The sequence below is a fragment of the Lolium rigidum genome, chromosome 4, assembly GCF_022539505.1.
Source record: "Lolium rigidum isolate FL_2022 chromosome 4, APGP_CSIRO_Lrig_0.1, whole genome shotgun sequence".
In the NCBI taxonomy this organism is placed as follows: domain Eukaryota; kingdom Viridiplantae; phylum Streptophyta; class Magnoliopsida; order Poales; family Poaceae; genus Lolium; species Lolium rigidum.
In genome coordinates this window covers 182,686,344-182,707,815 of record NC_061511.1, presented here as the reverse complement: position 1 = coordinate 182,707,815, position 21,472 = coordinate 182,686,344, and positions in this window count along the sequence as shown.

Here is a 21,472-nt window from a genome sequence, read left to right as displayed (position 1 = left end):
GGTTTGTTTGCTATATAAGCTCTAAACTAATGGTAGAACACGCCGAGAGAACATGGAATTATACTTTGAGCATGTGAGTAAGCTGGAACAACTTTTTGATTTTTCCGAGGGATTGTGGCCAGGGTCATGGTTGTCACTGATATGAATTGAGCTGAGTTTGATCCGTACCGCGTAGCACCTCACTAATGGGCCAGTCCGACTGCGGAGCCGCGTATACACAACCGTGTCCCAGGTTGAAGCACAAGCAAGCACCCGGCTTTGATGGGCCAAGTCGAACTTGACCCAACAGATTGATTACATTGAGCTAAAAAAAACAGATTGATTATATATATAAAGATCCCTAAAAAAGATTATATATATAAAGAGAGAGAGAGAGAGAGCAAATTCTCAAAAATGCAAAAGACGCTAAAAGGATAACACATTGATCTTGAGGGAGATGGTGACTGGCGAGCTCGAGCTCCTATTTGGAGCTTTAGACGTGCAATAAAGAAACTCCTCCTACCGCGCATATCCTTGTGGTTGGGTTAAGATTTCAGACTGGTGAAAGGAGCCGCCCTGGCGATCCTAACGGCTGCCCGCAAGGGCATCTCTTCGGTGATCATGCCCATAGCTTCCTGGCTATGGAAGCGGCGCAACGCCGCAATCTTCGACGACGCGCGGCCTGACCTTGGTGGCCCACTCGACACGATTAAGGTGAACCTAGTTCATAGGCAATAGGACCTCGGGTCTCACGGAGATCCTTCCCCCGGTTGAGGTTGTCAAATCCACACATTTGTCATTTTTGTATAGCCTAAAGTACTAAAAATTTGCATGTTTGTAGATTCCATCATCGGCTACCGAAGATCGTCTTTCCACTTACACGTGCGGGGAAAACTCCATAATCCAGATACGGCTGGGACGCGGCAGCGTCCAGCTAGCTGCACCTGGTCAGGCCAACATCAAGCAGCTCAAAATGTCCCTCTCGATCCATCTCACGGACGGTGTTTTTCAGCTATGGCTTGCTCCTAAATTTGATCTTTCGTTTGTATAAGATAACTGGGTAGCCCCCAACCTCACCGCGAGCCTTTTTTCCTTTATTTTCTCATGCATTTTCTTCCATTTAATAAACTAGCAAGGTGGCCCTCGCAAATGCAAGGGCATCACTGTAGCATTTGGGTGAAAAATAAATCTATTATATGTATCATTTTTAACGTGTAATTATTTTCTAAATAGAATAGTAAAGTAATTTGTTAATGATGTAATTAATTGAAAATAACTTATCCCTTTTTGATAGGTACGATAAATCATTAATGAGAAATTTTATTGCTCCATGTGGAATTTTCGTCGTCTCATTTTCTATACCTATTTTAAATACATGTCACTCTTCTAAAATATGGTAGTATAATCTAAATATGAACAAGTACTCCAAGTCCCAATTGGTGAATTGTTTTGTATACGAATAATTATCTTAAACTAAAAGTAATAAGCACAAATAGAAGTAGGAAAGAACCTAAGATTAAATTATATATAAATATATATCTATATTGATAGCCAATATATATATCCATGGTTACATTTTTAGAAAATTTAGAAACATCCCCAAGAGAGAATTCCCCATTGGCAAATTAGAATATTTTGGTCCGAATTCGAGACTCACCTACAGAAATTAATTTGTTAAGATCATTTGGGTACGGTGGCAAGAAGTCTCCAACTCTTAGATACAACAACACCAAACCCTTTATTCCCAAACAAGTTGGGGTAGGCTAGAGGTGAAACCCATAAGATCTCGTAACCAACTCATGGTTCTGGCACATGGATAGCAAGCTTCCACGCGGGTAAATATATTTTTGATTACATGAGGTTTTTTAACTACATGTAACCGGGTAGGTACATTCTCGTACATGACCGGGGAACCGGCTCAATTGCTTTAGGAATCAAAATTTGGCAAGAAACCGATCTGTCGGGTATGTCATGTACTCTTATTCCTAAAGAACGTGTGCATCCATCTAGGTTACGTGCTATGAATTTACTTTTGTACATGTATAATATTGTACGTAAAACTTTTTATTTTTTAATCTGATACATTCAGATTTATATTGTCGGTTTATATTTTTTAAGCACATGTAAATTAACCTGGTGCCTTGAAAAATATTTTATGGAAAAACGAATCTAAACCATTTAGTAATCTCACCCATCGTCAAATCTTTTTTCAGCACGTGCAGTCCGATTCTACACGATACAGTTTGATTATGTATTGGCGTTTGATATGCATCCTCCATTGAAGATGCCCTTAGTAGAGGGTGTAGCTTATTCTGCCCCGACCTAAGGGCCTGAACAACAAGAGGGCCCGAAGTCCCAAGACTAGAGTGATGAGAGAGTCGCGATGGGGAGCCCATGTTCAGCGCCCTTAGCGATCCCTAGCTAGCTGGTAGCGCTTATATCTGTTCCACTCCGGTTTTCTGGTGGTTTTTTCTTGAAAAATATTCGAATAGCGAAAAATAGATAAATCTGAAAACTACTTAAAATTTGAAAATATTAAGATTTCCAAAAGCTCAAATTCTAAAAATATTCAAATATGAAAAAAATATTCGAATTTGAGAAGTCTTTAAATTCAAAAAATGTTCAAGTGTGAAATATTCAATTTTTTTAATTATTCACATCTGAAAATTGTTCAAATTTGTTATTTGTTTACATTTGAAATTTTCACAGTTTGAAAACCGAACAAATTTTGAAAACAGCAAAAAACAAAATATCAGCAGAATCAGCAATTTTTTTTTTGCAAACTAAGGAAAACCAGCAAAAAAAACCGGAAACTGAGGAAACCGGAAGCCAATGGACGGCCCACATCGTCTGCCTCTTCAGGCGGGACCAAGCGTCGGGGCCGCAATGGGCGGCGTTTCCTATTTGACGCTTTTTGCGTCCGTTAGCGGCGCAACGCCTGGCCCGATCTTTCTACTCTCTTTCCCCGGTCGTGGTATATGGGCTGGCCCATTAGTTCTGTCCGATAGTCCTCCGTTTCTTTCCCTTTCATTTACTTCTTTTTAGCTGTTGGTTGCGCACGGTTGCACCTGAAGTTTTTTTTTTTTTTTTTTTTGAGAATGCAGCACTTTATTGATTAAATCAAATCATTACAAAGAGTATCACGGATGCAATCCGGACCTCCATCACGAAAGATAGAAAAACCATATTGCATATTGTTCAGCTCTGCGAGCTAGACGATGTGCTGATTCATTTAGCAAGCGACCCATATGAGTAAACTTCACTGATGTGAAACTTGCGGCTATCTCCTTAATGTCTTTGATCACCACACCGATACCAGTGCGATCCCAACGAGATGATTGGATCCGCTGAATAACCGACAAGCAGTCCGAGGCTACGATGATACTGTCAAAACCTTCTTCATGGGCAAGGGCAACTGCACGCCTCATGGCCAGTGCTTCAGCTAACTCCGGCGTCGTAACCTCATCAAGGACTTGGCTGCAAGCAACCAGACATATACCGATGTGGTTCCTGATCACGACGCCCACCCCTGATACGTCCAAAACGTATCTACTTTCGCGAACACTTTTGCTATTGTTTTGCCTCTAATTTGTGTATTTTGGATGCAACTGACACGGACTAACGCTGTTTTCAGCAGAATTGCTCTGGTGTCTTGTTTTTGTGCAGAAATCCAACTTTCAGTAAAATCCCCGGAATTAATGCCCAAGGGCTTATTTTTCCAGAAGAATCACGAAGCCAGAAGGGCAGGCCTGGGGGAGGCCCAGCCCCCCAGACACTAGGCCGGCGCGGCCTGGAGGGGGGGCGCGCCGCCCTAGCGTGTGGCCCCCTCGGTTGGCCTCCGACGCCCCTCTCTGGACTACTTAATGCCTCCGACCTAAAAACGCACGGGGGTTAGACGAAATCGCCAGAAGACATCCAGAACGCCGCCACCATCGCGAAACTCCATCTCGGGACCAGAAACTCCGTTCTGGCACTCCGCCGGGACGGGGAATTGGAGGAGATCATCGCCATCATCACCACCGACGCCTCTCCATCGACCGGCCATGTTTCCCCCATCCATGTGTGAGTAATTCCCCCGCTGTAGGATGAAGGGGATGGTAGGGATTGGATGAGATTGGTCATGTAATAGCATAAGATTGTTAGGGCATAGTGCCTAGTGTCCGTAATTGGTACTTTTATGATATTGTTGCAACTTGTTATGCTTAATGCTTGTCACTAGGGCCCGAGTGCCATGATCTCAGATCTGAACATGTTATCAATTCATGATGATATTCATTGCTTTATGATCTTACCTGCAAGTTGTATACACGTATCGTCTGTCCGGAACCCGAGGCCCCAAAGTGACGAAATTGGGACAACCGAAGGGGAAGGCGGTGATATGAGGATCACATGTGTTCACGGAGTGTTAATGCTTTGCTCCGGTGCTCTATTAAAAGGAGTACCTTAATTTCCGATAGATTCCCTAGAGGCCTGGCTGCCACTGGCTGGTAGGACAAAAGATGTTGTGCAAGTTTCTCATTGCGAGCACGTACGACTAAATATGGAACACATGCCTATTGATTGATTAGTACTTGGATACCGTTTTATTATTATCTGCAAATGCCCTGCCTTGATTGTTACATGAGTTTCTCTCATCCATGCACCGCCCGTTCATCCATCCCTGTGCCTACAGTATTTTAATCCTGCTGTTTACTACGATTACTACTGCTGTCTTTGTTACACTGCTGCTGATATTTCACTATCGCTATCGCTATAAAACCGTTACTACTGATAAACTCTTGCGAGCAAGTCCTGTTTCCGATTGCGAGCTGAATTGACAACTCCGTTGTTAAGGCTTACAAGTATTCTTTGTCTCCCCTTGTGTCGAATCAATAAATTGGGTTTTACTTCCCTCGAAGACTCATTGCGATCCCCTATACTTGTGGGTTATCAAGACTATTTTCTGGCGCCGTTGCCGGGGAGCATAGCTTTATTTGCAAGTTCACTTGGATTGATATTGTTCGCTGCAAATTCTCCATCATGGGTAAACCTCGCGATACTAAAGTCGCCATATTACCATCCACTACAAGAAAAGGTACAACTCGAGTACCTCTGCTGCTCTTGATTCACCATCTCGTGATAGATAAACTTGTTTCACCACCACAAGCTTCACATGCTCGGTACTTCGCTAGATCTGAAAATTCCTCTTATAATTTTGATGATGCTTCTGCTGTGCTTGATAATGATGGTTCGTTATGATCTTTTCTAGATGCTACAATTGCTAGGTCTAGACAAATTGAAAGTACTGAAACTCCTAATTAAAATGCTGCTACACTCGTTAATTCACCCGAGTCCGTTGAATACTCTAGTGATGATCTTGATGAAGATTATGTAGAACTTGATGATGATTTCATTGATAAATGCAACGCTACTACCGATGCAAGTAATATTAAAAAGCTTCTTGCACAACGTGTCGTTAGATATAAACTGTCTCCTGATCCTAAATTTGCCACATCTCCTATAAACATTAAGGATAAGGATTATGATTTTTCTCTTGATTTATCTCATATATCTATTATTGAGAAAACACCTTTTTGTGGTACTGAAAAAGAAAGTGCTGTAGAACACATGATTGAGTTGTCTACTCTAAGTAACTTGTTTTCTGATGATGTTAAGAAGCGTACTTATTTCGTTGCTAAAAATTTTCCTTTCTCATTAAAGGATGATGCTAAAACTTGGTACAATAGTTTGCCACCTAATTCCATTGATAGTCCAAAAGATTTGCTTGATGTTTTCTTTCGGAAATACTTTCCTGCTAGTGCTCAACATATTGCTTTGCAGACAATTTATAATTTTGACCAGGAATATGGAGAGAAATTGCCTGAGGCTTGGGCGAGATTTTGCTCTCTTATTAGAGCTCGACCTGGACATGATCTGGAAAAGCATGATTTACTTGATATATTTTATAGTGGACTAACCATTGAGTCTAGGGCATACCTGGATATTTGTGCTGGTTGTGTTTTTAGGAAAAGAACTCCAGACGACGCTGAAGAATTATTGGCTAGAATAGGCCGGAATCATGATGATTGGGCTACACCTGAACCAACCCCGACACCAATATTGAAGAAGAGAGGTATGATTAAATTAAATGATGAAGATATGAGGGAAGCCAAGAAATCTCTTAAAGAGAAGGGTATTAAATCCGAAGATGTGAAGAATTTACCTCCCATAGAAGATTTATGCAAGATAACTCCCCTTCATCCATGATTGAGGTACACTCTCTTGAACGCTTTACTAGGGAAGATATTCCGTATTCAAAACCTCCCGCTCAATGCTTAGATGAGTTTGATAATTATATTGTTAAGCAAAATAATTTCAATATGAGAGTAGAGAATCATTTAATGGAAAATTCTCGAGCTATTAGCGAATTGCATGGTATTGTGGAGAGAACCTCCAATGATGTTAAGATGCTTGTTAAACATTTTCATATGATTCAAACTCAAATTGATCAACTCATTAAAGTGAAAAATGACTTGTTAAAAAATAATTCTAAAGAAAAACATGCTTATGAAGTAACAACTAGAGGTGGTGTTTCTACCCAGGATCCTCTATATCCTGAAGGGCATCCCAAAAGAGTTGAGCAAGATTCTCAACGAACTGAAACTAGTGCTTCATCTAAGAAAAAGAAACATAAAGCTCGTTGTAGAATCCTCTCGAGCCTCGTTAATGATCCTAATAGTATTTCTATTTCCGATGCTTGAAACCGAAAGTGGTAATGAACATGATAAAGATAATGATAAGAATGATGCTTCGATAAAGAAGAGGTTGAAGATGAACCCGAAAAGCATGCTAAAAATAAAAAGTATACTAAAGAAGATTTTATTGCTAAGAAACATGGTAATGAAAGAGAACCTTGGGTTCAAAAGCAAATGCCTTTTCCTGCTAAGAAACTAAAATCAAAGGAAGAAGAACACTATAATAAATTTTGTGATTGGATGAAACCTTTATTCCTGCAAATCCCTTTGACTGATGCTATCAAATTGCCTCCTTATTCAAAGTATATGAAAGATATTGTCACTAACAAAAGGAAAATTCCTAATGAGGAGATTTCCACTATGCTTGCTAATTACTCTTTCAATGGTAAGGTTCCAAAGAAGCTTGGCGACCCAGTATACCGACTATTCCTTGTTCTATCAAGAATAATTATGTTAGAAGCTGCTCTATGTGATTTGGGAGCAGGTGTTAGTGTTATGCCTTTTTCTCTTTACAAGGGACTTTATTTAGATAAGTTGATACCGACTGATATATCTTTGCAAATGGCTGATAAATCTACTGCTATTCCTGTTGGTATATGTGAGGATGTTCCTGTTCAAGTTACTAATAATTGCTTAATATTAACTAATTTTGTTGTGTTGGAAATGCCTGAAGATGATAATATGTCTATTATTCTTGGGAGACCTTTTCTTAACACCGCAGGGGCTGTTATTGACTGCAATAAAGGAAAAGTTACTTTCAATGTCGATGACAAGGAGCATACCGTTTATTTTCCCAAGAAGATTGATAAAGTATGTGGAGATAATACAATTTCTAATGTGATAACTATCAAAGTGGGAACTATTGATTGTCCTATATATGAGCCTAAAGAAGAATATCAAACTCTTGTGATTGGATTCATATCAATACAATACAAGGTAACATGATTGATTTGAGGTTTAATTCTTCTTATGCTATGTAAAATTTATTTGGTGGCAAGACTTGATCAACCTTGTTAACAAATTCATTTTATATGCATAGAGGAACTAAACAACATCTCTTTCTTCCTCCACTTGTTCTACTTGCTGTAGCACTTTTGTTTTGCAAAGTTCTTTAGTTAATTAGAGATTTCAAAAATCTTTTTCTGCCCAGTAATAATAAATTTAATACCCAGAACAGGATCCATCTTCGTCGTACTACGGAGGTGCTACTTCATGGGCACCATGGGATTGATCTCCACTTAGGCCAAAAGCCTAAGCTTGGGGGGAGGTATACCGGCATCACTCATTCTTTGCATATTATAGTTGCTGAATACTTGTACATACTTGTTTAGTTTCTTAAAGTGGTTTTCTAATAAGAGGGAGATGATATTTGGGGAAGTGCTGATTGAAAACAGATTCTGGACTGATACCAAAAAAATTCTCAAAAACAGCCAGAACGTTATTTTACGAAGCCAATTTTTGTGCATGTTCCCCAGGTTATTATCTAACTTTCATTAGTTGAACACTTTTCAAGCTGAGCAGCGGAAGTATTTCTTAAAAATCGATTACTGTACTGCTGTCAAGTTTGACGAATTCTCGTCGCTTTGTGTTTATGTGACTCTTTTAGTTTTCATTTTCTTGTTTTTGATTTGTTTCTTTCCTAAAACACAAAAAGACCAAAAATATTTCTGTTGTTTCTCTTTACCATTTGTTTATTTTGGTTTCTTGCTTTTATTTTGCTTTATTTGCTATCGTTGGTTTGCTATAAGAAAACCCAAAAAGATTTTGCTTTGTTTGCTTGTTTCCTTTTGTTCTTGTTTCCAATTCGAAAACACCAAAAATATTTTCTGTTCTTCTTTGGTTTTGTAAAGTTCATTATGGAGTTCAGTGGTCTTCGGTGGCTGGAGCTTGGTTTTCATTCCATATTATTCAAGCTACACAAGTGAAAAGGCAATAATGACGATCTACGACAATCCGATCGTGGTGAGAGGGTCGGTATGAACTCTATTTGTTTTCATTTTTGTACATATACGCATCCATGTGAGCATGCTTAGTTGGTTCATGTGAGGTATATGTCATTTAAGAAAGTCTAGTAGTTCATCATCTCTCATGATTAGCTCCAATTTATTAATATGAGTAGCATGTCATAAATATTTGCTTGCATTGTTTTATTCATAGATAGATATGACATTGTGGTATCCTCCTCTGAATAATTCAGTTGAATCAACTTGGCACATACTCACGCATGCATATGACTGAACAAAAGTCAATTAAGCGTCGATGATTTACTTTACCTCAGAGTTCTTGTATCACTTTTATGCCTCCGTTAATTTATTTTGTCGCAAGCATGATTATGACGATTCATCTGCTCTCTTGATTGTCGCTTCCTAGTCTATTGCTAGCCTTCACTTGTACTGAGCGGGCACACTGCTCGTGCTTCCAAACCCCTGAAAACCAAGTTATTCCAAAGTGTCCACCATAAATACCTATGCATGGCATTTCAAACCATTCCAAGTAAAATGTCATGTGCTACCTTTAAACCTTCAAAATGCTTCTCAATTTGTGTCAATGTTTTATAGCTCATGAGGAAATATGTGGTGTTTATCTTTCAATCTTGTCATTTACTCCTGACAGACTTTCATAATGGACTAGTGGCACATCCGCTTATCCAATAATTTTGCAAAAAGAGCCGGCAACGGGTTCCCAGCCCCAATTAATCAACTTTCATTAATAATTCTCTTCACATGTTTTGCCCTGATTTATCAGTAAGCAACTTAAATTGCAAATAGACACTCCTCCATGGTATGTGATTGATGGAAGGCACCCGAGGATTCGGTTAGCCATGGATTGTGTAAGCAAAGGTTGGGGGGAGTGTCATCCATAATAAAACTAAAGTACGTGTGTAAACAAAAGAGAAGAGGGATGATTTACTTTGCTAGTAGAGATAACGTCCTTCATGGGAGCCGCTCTTGAAAGTCTGGTTGACGAGGCAGTTAGAGTACCCACTATCATTCGTTGACAACAACAAACACCTCTCAAAATAATTTTACTCCTGTTTTACAAATGAAAAGCTCTAGCACATGTTAATCCCTCGCTCCCTCTGCGAAGGGTCAATCTTTTACTTTTACATTGTGTCTCCATCCTTTCTTTGAGCACCTTCTTGAGAGCACAACTGTCATTCTTAGTATAATATGCTTGTCCCAAAATGTGATTAATTGTGGTATAACTTTGATGCTTTTATCTTTGATAATCTCTACTTCCAATCTTCCCATGAACTTTAAAGGTGCCCAAGCATTTATGTTTTGTTGTACAAATACGGGCAAGCGAGATACCACTTTATCATATCCTTCTATGAACATTGCAATCCTGCTGATAGACATGATTCATGATGCTCATTATTAATTTGTTGGTACCTTTTCCATGATTGACATAGCTATTAGATGATTTTATTTGCATGAATCTTATTATGAATTGCTTAAGCACTTGCCATATCATGAGAATATTTACATCATATGAGCAAATGTGTTCGTGAAAGTTCTTTTATCGCACTCAGTTGTTAACCGAATTGCTTGAGGACAAGCAATAAGCTAAGCTTGGGGGAGTTGATACGTCCAAAACGTATCTACTTTCCCGAACACTTTTGCTATTGTTTTGCCTCTAATTTGTGTATTTTGGATGCAACTAACACGGACTAACGCTGTTTTCAGCAGAATTGCTCTGGTGTCTTGTTTTTGTGCAGAAATCCAACTTTCAGGAAAATCCCCGGAATTAATGCCTAAGGGCTTATTTTTCCAGAAGAATCACGGAGCCAGAAGGGCAGGCCTGGGGGAGGCCCAGGCCCCCCATACACTAGGCCGGCGCGGCCTGGAGGGGGGGGCGCGCCGCCCTAGCGTGTGGCCCCCTCGGCTGGCCTCCGACGCCCCTCTCTGGACTACTTAACGCCTTCGACCTAAAAACGCACGGGGGTTAGACGAAATCGCCGTAAGACATCCGGAACGCCGCCACCATCGCGAAACTCCGTCTCGGGACCGTGAAACTCCGTTCCGGCATTCCGCCGGACGGGGAATTGGAGGAGATCATCGCCATCATCACCACCGACGCCTCTCCATCGACCAGCCATGTTTCCCCCATCCATGTGTGAGTAATTCCCCCGCCGTAGGCTGAAGGGGATGGTAGGGATTGGATGAGATTGGTCATGTAATAGCATAAGATTGTTAGGGCATAGTGCCTAGTGTCCGTAATTGGTACTTTTATGATATTGTTGCAACTTGTTATGCTTAATGCTTGTCACTAGGGCCCGAGTGCCATGATCTCAGATCTGAACATGTTATCAATTGATGATGATATTCATTGCTTTATGATCTTACCTGCAAGTTGTATACACGTATCGCTGTCCGGAACCCGAGGCCCCAAAGTGACAGTAAATTGGGACAACCGAAGGGGAAGGCGGTGATATGAGGATCACATGTGTTCACGGAGTGTTAATGCTTTGCTCCGGTGCTCTATTAAAAGGAGTACCTTAATTTCCAGTAGATTCCCTAGAGGCCCGACAGCCACCGGCTGGTAGGACAAAAGATGTTGTGCAAGTTTCTCATTGCGAGCACGTACGACTAAATATGGAACACATGCCTATTGATTGATTAGTACTTGGATACCGTTTTATTATTATCTGCAAATGCCCTGCCTTGATTGTTACATGAGTTTCTCTCATCCATGCAACGCCCGTTCATCCATCCCCTGTGCCTACGGTATTTTAATCCTGCTGTTTACTACGATTACTACTCGCTGTCTTTGTTACACTCGCTGTCGATATTTCACTACTGCTACCGCTATAAAACTGTTGCTACTCGATAAACTCTTGCGAGCAAGTTCTGTTTCCAGTGCAGCTGAATTGACAACTCCGCTGTTAAGGCTTACAAGTATTCTTTGTCTCCCCTTGTGTCGAATCAATAAATTGGGTTTTACTTCCCTCGAAGACTGTTGCGATCCCCTATACTTGTGGGTTATCAACCCCCATCCGTGAAGATGATGAAAACAAAGCTGCATCCACATTAACAAACACTGAACCTTCCGGCGGCGGCGACCATCTTGGGACTGTCGGATTAGTCACACGCCTTTGGGTAGAAGCAGGTTCCAGTAGGTGTTGCTCAATCATCTCAACATAGGCCTTAATCTGCTCAGCTAGACTGTTAGGGTGCTTCATATGGTCTCCATTACTGATACGTCCCAAACGTATCTATAATTTCTTATGTTCCATGCTACTTTTATGATGATAGTAACATGTTTTATACACAAAATATATGTCATATTTATGCATTTTCCGGCACTAACCTATTGACGAAATCAACAACTACATCCTCGGACATAGCGCCAATGTTTTATCCCTAGTGGCAACAGCACAACACAACCTTAGAACTTTCGTCCACCGTCCCGGTGTCAATGCGTGCATGAACCCACTATCGAGCATAAATACTCCCTCTTGGAGTTAAAAGTAAAAACTTGGCCGCAGCCTCTACTAGTAACGTGAGAGCATGCAAGATCATAAACAACACATATGTAATAACTTGATAATTAACATGACATGGTATTCTCTATCCATCGGATCCCGACAAACACAACATATAGAATTACAGATAGATGATCTTGATCATGTTAGGCAGCTCACAAGATCCAACAATGAAGCACAATGAGGAAAAGACAACCATCTAGCTACTGCTATGGACCCATAGTCCAGGGGTGAACTACTCACTCATCACTCCGGAGGCGACCATGGGGTGTAGAGTCCTCCGGGAGATGAATCCCCTCTCCGGCAGGGTGCCGGAGGAGATCTCCGTAATCCCCCGAGATGGGATCGGCGGCGGCGGCGTCTCGCAAGGTTTTCCGTATCGTGGTTTTTCGCATCGGGGTTTCGCGACGGAGGCTTTAAGTAGGCGGAAGGGCGAGTCGGGGCCCGACGAGGGGGCCACACCATAGGGCGGCGCGGGCCCCCCTAGGCCGCGCCGCCTTGTGGTGTCGCCACCTCGTGGCCCCACTTCGTATGTTCTTCGGCTCTTCGGAAGCTCCGTGGAAAAATAGGCCCCCGGGTCTTTGTTTCGTCCAATTCCGAGAATATTTCGTTACTAGGATTTCGAAACCAAAAACAGCAGAAAACGTGAACCGGCACTTCGGCATCTTGTTAATAGGTTAGTTCCAGAAAATGCACGAATATGACATAAAGTGTGCATAAAACATGTAGGTATCATCAATAATATGGCATAGAACATAAGAAATTATCGATACGTCGGAGACGTATCAATTGGTAACCTGGGTGATGCCTTTTTCTTTTCTTTTCAAGTGTCTATACGTATGTAAAGCTAGAGGGCACTGGCGGACCGAAAAACAAAACGCTACTAGATGAGGGTTTTTTCGAAACAGGGCATTGCCTAGCCTCTGCATCAACATGATGTACATGGATTTTATTTATTTCAAAGGTCCAAAATATTTAGAAGTTTACATCAAGGATCAGTGAGGGTTGAAACATGTATCAACCATCAAAAAATGAATAAAAAAACAAAATTATCCAGTTTGTAGCCTACTAGTGTGCCGCCACCCAGTAGCCTGGAAAATGAAGTCATGAGTAACCATCAACAGACGGTTGCATCCGGTATTCATAATCTCCCGCTCATCTGGAAAGACCATTGTTGAATCCAGTACACCACACGCCGTATAACCTGCAAAAAATTAGTTCCCTTTTGTTTATTAAAAATTATGTCATTCCAACTTGTTCAAATAGACTAACATGCAATAACAGATATGCCAATCCTTATTCTATTCTTATGCAATTTTTTTACCCCATTAAACCAATTACCAAACATATTAGTAATATTCGTATGTGGGGGTATATCAAAAGTAAAATAGATCATACGCTAAACAATTTTAGCGAAAGAAAATGATAAGGATAAGTGATGTACGGTTTTCAAGCTCATTACAAAAACAATGCTTTTGGCACCCATGCCAATTTCGTTTAGCATGATTGTATTTTGTGAGCAGAACTTTGTTGCTAAAGAACCACATGAACATTTTGATTTTGAGTGGAATCTTTAGTTTCCACAAATATTTGCGTAAAAATGTAGTATGGCCATTTATTAAGTCAAGATACATTGATTTGACTGTAAATATGCCTGAATCAATCAGTAAGTTTCCATATAAATTTATCCGGACTGTTTGTGAATTGTACTGTCATTACTCGTTGACAAAGATTAATCTGTTGGTTCCACTTATGTTCGTTAAAATCCCTTTTAAAAGCAATGTTAAGCGGGTTTTGTGCCAACACAGTAGCCACCAAAACATTCTTTCGATGTACAATATTATATAATACTGGATATTAATTGTCGTGCTAAAGAAATGTTCCCTAGCAAAACATCCTCCCAAAAACGAATATTAGATCCATTCCCCACTTTGAAAAACCCCTTGCTGAAGAAATCATTTTTCACACGCATAAGGCCCTTCCAAAATGGAGAATCAATAGGTTTAACCTCAACTTGTGCTAACATTTGATTTTTCAAATATTTATTGAAAAGAAGTTGTTGCCACATTCCCTCCTCAGTGAGAAGCTTTACCTCAATAACTAATCCTCCTTGGTCTTTAGGTCTACAAACCATATTTCATTTTGTAAGCCTATATTTTTTCTTTGTTTCGTCGGTTTGCCAAAAGAAACTCGAGCGGTAAAAATCCAAACATGACAACCTCATTAAAGACTACATTCCTACTATGCAAAACTTTCTTAGTTTCAGGATTCCATAACTTATATGCCTTAACTCCTGAACCATAACTAAGAAAAACACACTTAACAACCCTATGCTCTAGCTTTCCTCTTGGGGTTCCCAACGGACGTGTTAACTACGCGCAATCAAGCTCTTTTTCGGGCGCCGTTGCCGGGGAGATCAAGACACGCTGCAAGGGGAGTCTCCACAATCCAATCTCTTTACTTTGTTTTTGTCTTGCTTTATTTTATTTACTTTCTTGTTTGCTGCATTATATCAAAACACAAAAAAATTAGTTGCTAGCTTTACTTTATTTACTGTCTTGTTCTCCATATCAAAAACACAAAAAAATTAGTTACTTGCATTTACTTTATTTACCTCTTGTTTATTTCATCATGTTTCCTCCTAAGTACACTCTAAAAGACATACCGGTAGGCCGAGGGTCTATAATTGGAAGAGATAATATAGAAGATTTTTTCACTCATGTTAGTACCGTCGAAGATTTTGAAGATAGACACTTGGTAGAACTTGCTCCTACTTATGAAATTGCTCGTTGCTTCTTTAGTGCACATGTTGGAAACTAAATTTGTTAATCTAAATCCCATAATACAACATATGTTTCTTACACTCTCTGATATGGAGGAAGGAGAAAAGAAAGATTTTGTCTTAGAAACCCTTCTTAAAGAATTTGGTGGTGTAGCAAGAGAGGCCAGAAAGGTCTTTATTAAATACAATATGCTTGGTTCTTACACCAACTTTGCTTATCAACATGAGCATAAGCAGTGCAACCGAAAACTCTCAACTGTGAATAATCAACAGATGAACCAGACCATACCACAATAGGAGTTTTCTTATCAAGCGGAATGCAAGGTGACCTGTTTATCAAGTAACAAGCGGTGGAGGTTGCTTCAGCCCAGAAATGTCTATGCATACCAGCATTGGACAACATGCAGCGAGCCTTGGAGATGATGGTTATGTTCATCCTCTCCGCCACACCATTCTGCTAGGGAGTATATTGGATGGTGTGGTGCCTGACAATGCCTTCGTTGCTGCAATAATCATTGAAAACAGTAGAACAAAACTTCATGCCATTGTCAGTACGAAGCAATTTAACTTTCTTTTCTGTTTGCTTCTCTACCATAACTTTTCACTTTATAAAAGCACCAAACATCAGATTTATGTTTCAGAAAGAAATGCCACACTTTTCTGGAGTAATCATCTATGATAGTAAGCATGTAATTTGCACCACCAAGAGAAGTCTTGCGGAAAGGTCCCCAGACATCAGCATGCACATAATCTAGAATCCCTTTAGTGGTATGAACGGAAGCATTGAATTTAACTCTTTTATGCTTACCAAAAATGCAGTGCTCACAGAACTCAAACTTACTCAAATTGCAATCATCTAGCAGGTCTCTCCTGTGCAATTCTGCCATGCCATGTTCACTCATATGTCCAAGACGCATATGCCACAGATTAGTTTTACTAGGTTCATCAGGAATAACAGCAGCAGCAATATCAGACAAAGTGCTACCTCAAAGAACATATAATTTTGCAGAATTCATATCAACAATCATGTGAACGAGAGAACCTTTTGATACCTTCAGAACTCCGCGAGGACCGGAGTGTTTGTACCCATCAATATCAAGGGTACTGAGAGAGATAAGATTTCTAGCCATGCCAGGTATGTGTCTCACATCTTTCAGAGTGCGTGTCATGCCATCATGCATCTTGATCTGAACGGAGCCAATACCCACAATCTCACGTGGGTTGTTACTCCCATACGCACAACATCTCCACTCTGCACAAACTCATAAGAACTGAACCAGTCTTTGTTACAGCAAATATGAAACGAACATGCAGAATCAAGGATCCACTCATCATTACCAGAAACACAACCAGCAAACACAACTAGGCAATCACCATCATAATTATCACTGGAAACAACAACAGCCTTACCATCACCCTCAGATTTGTTTTTCGGTTGGTAAGTACCATTTCTTTTCTCTTTGTTCTGCAACTTCCAGCAATCACCAATATTGTGGCTAGTTTTCTTACAATACTTGCAGAACTTACCATCTTGTCCCTTTGACATAGGCATCCCAAATGGGCCTGCCGAATATAGTACCCGGGGTTTATTGAAGGCCCACTACCCGAAGAATAAGAAGATTCGGAAGCCCAAGATGTATTAAAGGAAAAGATAGAGTTGTAATAGGAAGTGTTATTTGTAATATGGCGGGATGAGTTAGAAACCGTCCCGGACTACGTAACTTGTACAAAACGAAACCCTCGGCTCCACCTCTTATATAAAGGGGGAGTCGAGGGACGAGGAGATCATCGAATCATTGTCTGCAAACTCTAGTTTTCATATTCGTCGAGTACTTTTCGGCTGAAACCTTCGAGATCTACTTGCCCTCTACTTCTAACTAAACCCTAGCCTACAATCCATAGGCATTGATAAGTTAATCCCTTGTCAATTGGCGCCGTCCGTGGGAATTAGAGGCGTAAGGATCCGATCTCGATGGCACGTTCAAGATCTTCGACATCGTCAACCGGAAGCAACACTATGGATCGAGGTAAACAGATCGCTGCTCGGTCTTGTTGATTTTGTTCCTCACCCACCCTCCCGTTTGGATGCATATGCGTATCCGGCGGAGCCCTTGGAGATGACGTTCGGAAGGTTCCACTTTCGCGTCGAGAAGGAAGGATCGTATCGTGTCGAAATTCCGATTTCGTCGGGATCGTCGGCGGTCGATTCTGATTTTTCAAGCTATGCATCGTCAACCGAGTCGAAGAAGAAACTTCGGCAACACGTTACGTCGGCATCGAGCAAGAGAGAAACTCGCCAAGATCTTCGGCAACGCATCGTTTGAGTCATCTCGCGGACTCATATATAAGCGATGGCTCAAGCGATGTCGACGATTATGACTTCATCGACAAATCTCTCACGAGTGGGCAAGGTCTTCATCAATCTCAACAATGATGTCACCAAACCCAACATAGATCCGAGTACAAAATATCATCAGATTTATGCTATCGAAAATCAAGAGGAAACATCGGAGGCTTTCGACGAGTTGGGAAATCCCTTTGTCGATCCCTCAGATCTAAGGAGAGGTATGGGCACTAAATATGACGGGCCCACACCACGCGTCGAGTTCAACTTCCACGAGCAGCCTCGGGATAGAGCGGCAAAAGCCCTAGATGGTTCGAGAACCAATGACGACAACAGCTACAGCTCAAGAACCGCAAGCTTATCAATATAGGCTCGCACGAACTGCCCGAGAAATAGAAAAACAGACAGCTGAGTTGAACAGGAGAAAGGAGGCAGCTTCTGCATCCAGCAGGAGAAGGGCAGATCTAAGTGGACAATCTAGAGTTTCGGGTGATAGCCATAGGGAGGCTCGGAACAGAGGAAGATCAAGGTTACAACACATACCCGAAGCAGAAAGAGAATACTTGGTTCAAAACCTCGACATGTCTTTTATGTCGATAGATACAAGAGGAAATATTATCCCTAAGACACCAGAAGCTGGGTATATGGCGACACAAGCTTACATCCTTGCATCCAGGCCACCCCCAGGAGATCCAAGGGAAACATTATACAACATGGCATTGGCGAGGGTTGGAGCTATGGGGACAGCGTTCAGTAGCAACGCCTCCCGAAGGAGCGGCAAGGCAAAATAGTCCACGACCTGCGGCAAGCAACGGCGGCAGCTCCGGAAGGACCAAGTGGAGCAAGAGATACAGGGAGCACAAGCAAGGGTCGATAGAGCGAGGCAAAGCGGAAGAGATCATCGGCAGTCCCCGGAGCTTAATGACGAGGATATGTGCGGTCTACCGTGCTTCACGAGAAGAGTCCGAAAAACTCGAGTCCCCTCAGGATTCAAGTTACCCGATCACTTCAAAAAGTTCGACGGCCTGCAAGATCCGGAGGATTGGCTAATTGATTACCTCGAGACGGTGAAGCTAACCGGAGGAACTAGAGCAACAGCCATGCAAAGTATTCAGGTGCACTTAAGTGGAGCCGCACGATCTTGGATCAAAAAACTTCGCCAGGATCCATCGACAGCTGGGAAAGTTTCGAGGACGTATTCGTCAAGAACTTCAGGTCCACGTGCAAAAAACCTGCGTCGTTAGAAGAGCTGAGGGCATGTCGACAAAAGCCGGATGAGTCAATGAGAAAATATATCCAAAGGTGGAACATCATAAAAAACTCGGCGAGAAAATATATCCGACGAGAGAGCAATAGATGCGTTTGTCGCAGGAATTAGGCGTGGAGATTTTGTCGAGGATTTGGGAAGGACCAATCCAAAAACAGTATCCGCGTTGATGGAGATAGCAAATAGATGGGCGAGACGGAGAAGACGCTGTCCACAATAAACGACACAGGTCGCCCGAGGAGGACCGTGGTCGAAATTATCAATCGAGGCGACGATTTCCTCGGCGCATCGGAACTACGACGCTCCAGGGCAAATTTCGGCTGGATTCCGAGCCGGCGCAGGAGGAAATAATAGAGATGATTATCAGAGAAGTAATGAGCAGAGAAGCGACAACAGAGACGACTCCCGCAATAGACAAAATAGCGGGCCGAGGTTTCCAAGACCTTTCGTGTCCCCCGAAGAAATGCTGAACGGACCGTGCCAGATGCACTTCTTCCTCGACAGCAATGGGAAAAGACAGTCAGGGCACCTGCAGAAAGACTGTCGAAATTTTCAGGCAATGTTCAGATGCGCAGAAAAATGCTCACGCTCGAGCAGCACAGAGAAATCCTCGGGAGCCCAGGAGCGAAGTTCACCTACCGCCACCTCCCGCGATTACAGAGGACAATCGACACCAGCTCGAATAGCGGCAGCACTCCGCACCACCACCCTATGTTGATCCTAATTCCAACGGAGCAAGTGTCGATGATTCGAAGGGAAGGCCGTCCAATAGAGCTCAAAAAGTAATCTCGCGACAGGTGTTCATGGCAGAGAAAATGCCTCCACCAACAGTTGAGTACCTCAATTGGTCAGGGCAAGACATCGGCTTCGCCATAGCAGACCACCCGCAACAAGTTCCTCGACCAGGGCAGTCAGCACTTATTCTGCCAGCAGTTATCGCAGGATTTGACGTTTCTCGAGTATTCATAGATGGTGGCAGCAGCTTAAACCTTATGTATGCAGATACATTGAGGAAGATGAACATATCCTTAGCAAACCTGAAGCCAACGGACACAAGGTTCCACGGCATCACACCAGAGAAACCAAGTTACCCATTGGGGAAGATCAACCTTGACGTTCAGTTTGGAACCCGAGAAAATTATAGAATCGAGAAACTCGGAGTTTGAAGTCGTGGATTTCCCATCGCAGTACCACGCTTTGTTGGGATGACCAGCATACGCTAGATTTATGGCAGTACCACACTATACATACCTGTTATGGAGATTGCCCGGACCCAAGGGACCAATCACGGTCAAAGGGAGTTTTGCCTTAGCTGATAAGTGCGACAAGGATTTCCATCGGTTATCAGAAACCTTCGGGATGCAAGCTGAATACTTGGCGTCGAAAAGCATGACTGATTACGACGTACCGCCGTACGTTGGAAGGCCAAACAAAGAATCAACTTTCAACACGAGAGAAAAATTCTAAGGAGGTGCAGATTCACCCGACGGATCCAAAAAGACGACATCCATTGCAAACAACATGGATATCGCATAGGAAAGCGCGCTCGTCGAGTTCCTCCGTGAGAACTGGAAAATCTTCGCATGGTGTCCAGCTGACATGCCAGGAGTACCCGTGGAACTTGCCGAGCACCACCTAAATTTGGATCCAACAACGAAACCAATCGGACAACCTTTGCGGCGTTTTTCGGAACCAAACCGCAAAGCCATGCTATCGAAATAAATCGACTAGAGGAAGCTGGTTTTATCGGAGAGATATCTACGAAGCCACATGGGTAGCTAACCCAGGTGATGGTGCCGAAGAAAAACACGACAGTCCTTCGCATGTGCGTCGACTTTACGTGTCTCAACAAACATTGCCCTAAGGATCACTTTCCCCTCCCAAGGATCGATCAAATCATCGACTCCACGGCAGGTTGTGAACGTCTTTCCTTTTTGGATGCATACTCGGTTATAACCAGATCAGATTAAAAGAAGATGATGAAGCCAAAACAGCGTTTATTACACCTTACGGCGTGTTTTGCTACAAGACAATGCCCTTCGGTCTAAAAAATGCGGGAGCAACATATCAGAGGATGATGCAGAAGTGTTTAGCAACACAGATCGGGAAAAACGTGCAAGTATACATTGATGATGTCGTCATAACGTCAAAAAAGGGGACAACGCTAATCGAGGATCTCAAAGAAACTTTTGACAACTTCGACAAATTCTGTCTCAAGCTGAACCCGACGAAGTGTTCTTTTGGCGTCCCAGCAGGAGAACTTCTGGGGTTTCTAGTTTCAGCAAGAGGGATTGAAGCAAATCCCGACAAAATACAAGCCATAGTAACAATGAGAAAGCCAACGAAGTTGAAAGAAATACAGCAGCTAACTGGGCGAGTCGCAGCTTTGAGCAGATTCGTCGCCGAGTTAGGAGAAAAGCGTTACCATTTTATGCGCCGATAAAACAAGGAGATAAATTCAAGTGGAACGAAGAGGCCGATAGAGCTTTCGAGGATCTGAAGCGAAAAATCTCGACACCACCAATCCCGGTGGCTCCAAAGGAAAAGGAACCTCTCCCGTTGTATATTGCAGCCCACACCCCAAGTGGTTAGCACGGTGTTAGTTCTCGAAAGAGAAGAAGAAGGGAAAATCCATGGAGTGCAGCGGCCGCGTATACTTCGTGAGCGAAGTCTTGTTGCCCTCAAAACAAAGGTACCCTCAGTACCAAAAACTAGCATATGGAGTGTTCACGACAGCACGAAAATTGCGCCACTATTTTTCGGCACACCCGATCATAGTGGTCAACGAAGCTCCCTTGTCAAATATACTGAACAATCCAGAAGCTACGGGTCGTGTCTCCCTTTGGGGAATAGAACTTTCCCCTCGGGACATCACGTACGA